Source organism: Oenanthe melanoleuca, chromosome 7 (assembly GCF_029582105.1).
Source record: "Oenanthe melanoleuca isolate GR-GAL-2019-014 chromosome 7, OMel1.0, whole genome shotgun sequence".
In the NCBI taxonomy this organism is placed as follows: Eukaryota; Metazoa; Chordata; class Aves; order Passeriformes; family Muscicapidae; genus Oenanthe; species Oenanthe melanoleuca.
In genome coordinates this window covers 17,009,525-17,015,767 of record NC_079341.1, presented here as the reverse complement: position 1 = coordinate 17,015,767, position 6,243 = coordinate 17,009,525, and positions in this window count along the sequence as shown.

The window sequence follows — 6,243 nt, the reverse complement described above, 5'->3', positions numbered from 1 at the left end:
CCTCTACATGTGATGTCTCCTTTCAAATTCTCATTCACTGCTGCTCTTAACTCAGCCTGCTCCAGCCATTGCCTGACGATGCAGTCACAGCCCAGACCCCAAACATTTTTTGCCTCTCTTGAGGCATCCCACTGTTGGTATTTTGCAGATTTCCAGAAATCTGGATGACCCATGACATAAGTTTCCATCTTTCTCTTTCCTCCACACTCTGTTTTCCTATCTGCTGAATTTCTGTGGCCTGGAAAAGAAAGCATCAGCTTCTTTTTTTTTCTTTTTACTCCATTTAAGATTTCTGGCATCACATCCCCGCCTTTCTAGCTGAGGGGTTTTTTGGCAGTCTGTGGTTTTGCTTTTTGCTTCCTAAAATGCTGCTGTGAAGAAATCCTAGACACATGTACCCTGGGGCAGTTGAGTGCCTCTAAGCCAGAGAGAGGAGACTGCTGGCTTAGAGGCAAGAGGTGACTCCTCCAAAGAAACGTAAAATAGGTGACATACAGGGCCAGCATTAACACAATTTGTGTTCATTTCAAAGACACAGAGAATGATCCTGAAGATAAACTGAAGATCTGAGATTACTACGTGATCTGATGATCTCCATCATTTTATCACTTGTGTTTGCTGTTTCTGACACATTTGCTGAACCCAACATGTTAAACTGTGCACTGTATATTCTTATTTTTCCCTTTACCTCCTCACCCTGTCCCACCTTATTTTAAAATGTCAGCTGCTTAGAAATCAAAGGCATCTCAGATGGTGGCATGTCAGGTAGGTATATAAAAGACAGAGGGCTTTAAAACAGGGAGGATAAAACTATCATGAAGACTGAGGCTTCTGCATTCTTTGCAGCATGCATGACAGGGAGAATGTCCTTCCCTGGAGGAAGCTCACAGCTCCTGTTACTGACAATTACTATGGGGTTTCAGACATGACAGTGATTCAAGGTTTCTTTTCAGTCTCCGTTGTTTTTTGTTTTTTTTTTACCTCCCCAAACGCAGGGAACTGAGAGCTGGGCTAGGCTGACCACTCCACCAGCCCTGTGTCTGTGTAACCTCCTGGTGTCTCCCTTTCACCTGCTCTGCAGTGCCTCCCGAACACGCTGTGCTCCAGCAGAGAGGCTGTCTCTGAGCCCAGCTGCATAACACTGCTGCACAGCAATGATTTCGCTCCCTGGTGACTCACTGCATTTTGCACCTGATGGTAAAAGATAATCTGTCACCTTAAATCCTACTAGTTCTGCAAGATAGCTTTTATATAATCAGTGGGTACTTTTACCCTCCTTTGTCCAAACGTGAATATAAGGTCCAGCTTGAATAACCCATATATTTTTTTAAAGAAAGCAGCTGTGTTGTCCTTCAGGAAAACAGCTTGTAATTTAGCATTACTGTGTTATATCCCCTAGGCAACGCTTTCTGTCTTCAGGACATATATTTATCACAGACATCACAGTATCTCTATGGTGGTTTAGTTTTCCATCAAGGAAAGCTAAAAGAGCATTTAATTCCGTAAAGCTCTGATTGATCTTCACCACAATGTACCTCTGGTGTTTTTCTCAATGTCTCCTCTGCTGAACAAGATTTCTTCTTCCACTTTTGATCTCTCAGAAGTCTGAACTGATGTCAGAAGTGTGGGCTTGCTTTGCCTTCTAGCGCTACCTGTCTTTGTGCTTGGCAGAGCTTTCCTGTCCTTTGGTCAGCTCTGGAGTCCTGGTTAGCTCCATCAGCCAGTGGCTCTTTGCCTCACTCAGGAGGCTACCTGTGGAGAATTGAATATATGTCAGCAAGGAAATAATCTGCCAGCCTTGGATGGCTTTCATTTCTTGTTTTCAGTTTCATTTTTGGTATTATAAAACAGTCATGGAGAGTAGATAGATGGACACATCTTAAGGTGTTCAATTAAGATGAACAGAAATATCATGGCCCTGCTACTTGCTCTGAAACTGTTCTCTATTCTTAACAAAAGCTGCTTTTTTAATTGCTCCTTCTTCTTGTGATCATTTCACCCTTGAGCTCAGAGCAGTGCCCTTCTATTGTTACAAATTCTGATCCCAAAAAACACTAGAAACCAAGCTTGGTCTTCTGAGTACCAGATACTGAGAGCTACAGCACTTGTCAAATGTATTTGACCAGTGCATACAGCTTGAGAAAAAAGCAAGCAAGCAAGGAAGAACTGGGAATGCAAATTTTTGAGAAATCTTTCAAAATGCAGTAATTGGCAAGATAAATGCAAGGCTCTTTCTGCTTTTCATAACACTGGTAATATCAGTTTATGATAAAAAGCTATTCTGAGTTACACAAGAAGGTAAGATATTTGCCAAAAAAAATTATTGAGTTTCAATTCTATTTTTTTATAATGGACATGAAGTGCCATCCATGCTGAATGACTGTTGGCATTCGACTTACCACTGAGCAACTGTATGTTGATGGATAAGCCAGTCTCATCCAAGTGTCAGGAAGATTATCAAAAAAAAAGAGCTGTCTGTAGTTGCTCCATCTCTGAGGAGATTGCCAACTCACCCTAACAAAAGAAAACATTAGTGTGCTATTTGCGTCTCACAAAGAGACTGTGATAAGATGACATGATAAATGATAGAGGGCTTTTTTTTTTCCCCAGTAAAAACACATAAGGTAGCTAAATCGTCAAGTGTAAAGAATATTTTGGCTCTTGCCACTGAGGTGAGTAATTTATTTTTTAAAAAGGGGAAACAGTCAGAAAAACAAGAGTGTAGGTTCTGGGTTTTCACTCTAATTGCATTAAGTAATTATATGATATAGTAATTCATATACATACACATGGAAGCACCCACCTACGCATATGTACAGAGAGAAAATGATAAAGGGCCAAATTACTAACTTGCTTTCTGATATCCCACAGAAAATTGTACATGCAATCAAGCTACCATTCTGCTGGCTTGCTTGCACTAATGGCTATTTGAGTGCCCATGTTTTGTTACTCTGAATTAAAGATCGAAAGGAAGGTAATTTTAGGTAGCAAAAAAGGAGGTCTCTTCAACTAGCTCTATGAATTAGAATTTCAGTACCTGCTTTTGGAGTGGTATGCACTAACTACAGCTCTGCATGGATTTACCACAATTGTCTGTGTAAATTGCAAGCAGTACCTAAGAAGCTACTTGGTTGCCCAGTTATGTGATTGAACGTCTATTACATGTTAGTGCAGCAGGTACATTGCTGTTTGAGATTGCTGGATATTATGAAAATTTGGCCTTCTATGATTAAGAACATTACATGTTGCTCTTCAGCACTTTGTTGCTGCTGAGAGACATATTATTACCAAAAATTGCTGAAGATATGCGATGAGTTACCCTCCTTTTCACCTCGCTTCGCTGCACTCACCAGATGCACAGTGAGACCAGGACTTGGGTGCTGCTGATGCTGCCCCTTTACCTGCAGGTAGTGGCCATCTCCTAATGACAGCCAAATGCCACATCCTGGCATTTGGAGAAGTTGATCATTTAACACAATCTGAACACGTGCCTTTTCCAGCAGGGATCTATACAAAGTAGTGCTCATTTTTAGCATCAGAAGGTGTCTCAAGGCATCCAACAACTGCTTGCCTTCTCTTCTATGGATTGCCTAAACCACAAGTGAACATAAATAATAACTAGCGACCAGATCTCTCCACAGTTATAACAGAAGAGACAAATTTCTACAATGGTAGAAGAGAAGAATGTGCCAACCTTCCTTCCATGTCTGCATTGAAACAGGAATCAGACCATAATAAGAGGCCTTGCATTTTGCTTCCCAGTATGCAGAGAGAGGATTTCAGTGTCCTGAGCAGTTTCATGATAATTTTTTCCACACAAATTAAAACAATTTGATGTACGGAGATGAGTTACATGTTTGGAGTAGACAGTTTATGAAAGCACAGTTTTTAAAAAAATTAAATGAGAAATAAGCTCCCCAAGTGTCATTTGAAACTGCCTGTTACTGGCATTTATACTGATGCTATTTAAAGCCATGCACCCCCTAAGATTAGTAAAGCAAAGCACCCATATCTTCAGACTTAAGTTCTTTAAGAGAATACCTTACCTCATGTATGAGCAGATTCAGTCTTTCATATTCTGGAAAACAAATCAGTTTATGTGAGTATCATTCTGCTGGTGTTTGAGTAAAATACCTGATCTTCCTTTCTTCTGAAAGATTTTTTTATGTCGTCTAGCTCTGCCTTCATCCTCAAGAGATACCATGTTGCATGAGGTGTCTCTTGTACCCACAAGTGCATAAATGTAAAGGAGATTATGAAAACTGCATAAATGTAAAGAAAATTATAAACTTTGTGTATCTTAACTTCACGCAGTGAAAGCATTTCTGTGCCTTCATGTCATAGTATGAAGGAGATGGATAAATCCTGTGAAATGAAGAAGGAGAGGAAGACTTATGTACATCCATGCTGTTAGGAAGAGAAGCAAATTCTGCCTTACAATTTGGAAATAATGGCATTTTGCAACCTGGTAAAGGATCCTAAATGGCACAATGCTATTAATATTTTTTAGCAAGATATTTTTTTCTCTGTGGCGCAAAATAATGTATGTATTTATGTCTCAAGTGTACTAGAGATCCCTCATTGCAAATTTCAGACTGAATCCCTGTAAAAAACAGGTATGAAAATATCTAATTCAATCGAAATCGGTGTCCATAGGAGGAAAAAAAGCCCAAACAGAAAGCCACAGACATAGGCAAAAACTGTCTTGTGACAAATTTGAAGCCTGCTCTATGTTTTGACTGACCTTGTCTTCCACAGCTTAGGAGACTCCTTCCCCAGTCACTCCTTAGTGACCAAGTATTTGAATTGCAGCTCTAATAGCATGTGGAGCATGTTGTCTGCAGTTATTACAAAAGCAATCTCCACATTGGGGTGCAGGCCATAACGTATGGCACTGTGGGGAGGAAGCATTTTATCCATATTTTTATGGTATCCTTCATAATCCAGGTTTGAAGAGACTGCAAACCCTGAAGCAAGCACCGACTTCCTATCAACCTGTCAAAAAAATAATAAAAACCTTGTCACTAAGACACTGCTGGCAATCCTCACTAGACAGAATAAGGAACCTGCTTAGGCATAAATGAAATAGTTCTATTGTTGAGAACAAGACTTTTATATCACTATTATATCCGTGGAAATTAATCTAATTTGTTCCCCATTTTAATTAGCCCCATTATGTCACACCCAAGTTCTGATGCTTGCAAGAAAAAAAGGAATTTTTTAATAATCAGATTATCCTTCTGAAAGAAAACAGCAGAAAAATAATTTTAATATAAAAATAAAGAGACAGGAATATTCTTAAAAGAAAAATGTTATTTCTTCCAAATTATGAAGTGCTGCTCTCTGGTGTAACGTTATTATTCTGTGTAGCAACTTATTAAATGAAGCAATTTATGGTAGCATTTCTGAAAAATGCCATCCTTTATTGAAATGAAAGCAAGTAATAGCATAAGGACTGTAAAATAAAAAGGCAGAATATCTTCTTTTAGACCATTACAAAAATACATGTATTGTCTATTTGAAAATCAATACAGTATCATAAAATAAAATGGAGCTGTGGTATCATCATCATAATTTCTATTTCAAATGGTTTGCCGAGAGCCAAATTGTGTCTTTTATGGAAAAAATGACAAACGGTTTAATTCAATATCACACGCATGTGTATATGTGAGCTGAAATTCTGCTACAACTCAAAGCTGTTAGGCAAATATTTTAGTATCACCACAAGTTTAAAAACAACAGACATGTGGGAGTGCATCTATTTATTTACACTTGTACTGACTTAAAATTCAAAATGCTATTTGAAGCTTTTAAACTACTGCTGTGGGATGTTAAATTACTGCTGAATTCTTACTGTTCTTAGATACCTTTCAACCTGCCAAGATGCATGATGATGATAATAATAATAACAGCAGTAGTGTGGGGATCCTTAAAATAATGTGGGGCTTATTTCTGTAAGATAAATACCATTTTCACTAACCCCTGTTTTATGATTCAGCATTTCTAATACAATAAAGTGAAATAATGAAAGTAAAACAACAACAGGTTTGTGTGGGCTGGGAAAGGGAAAACGAGCACGTGCATTGTCAGAATTTCTGCAGAAATTGTAGGAGAAAAAAAAAAAAAAAAAAGCTTATTTAAGTGGCTCTTCCCTCTCTCTTCCCCACGGGGAAAATTCCTCCTCTTGTTTTTAGTGTTCGCTACATTTCCTTCTTTTATTCCTTTTTCTGATCTCGTCCTTTT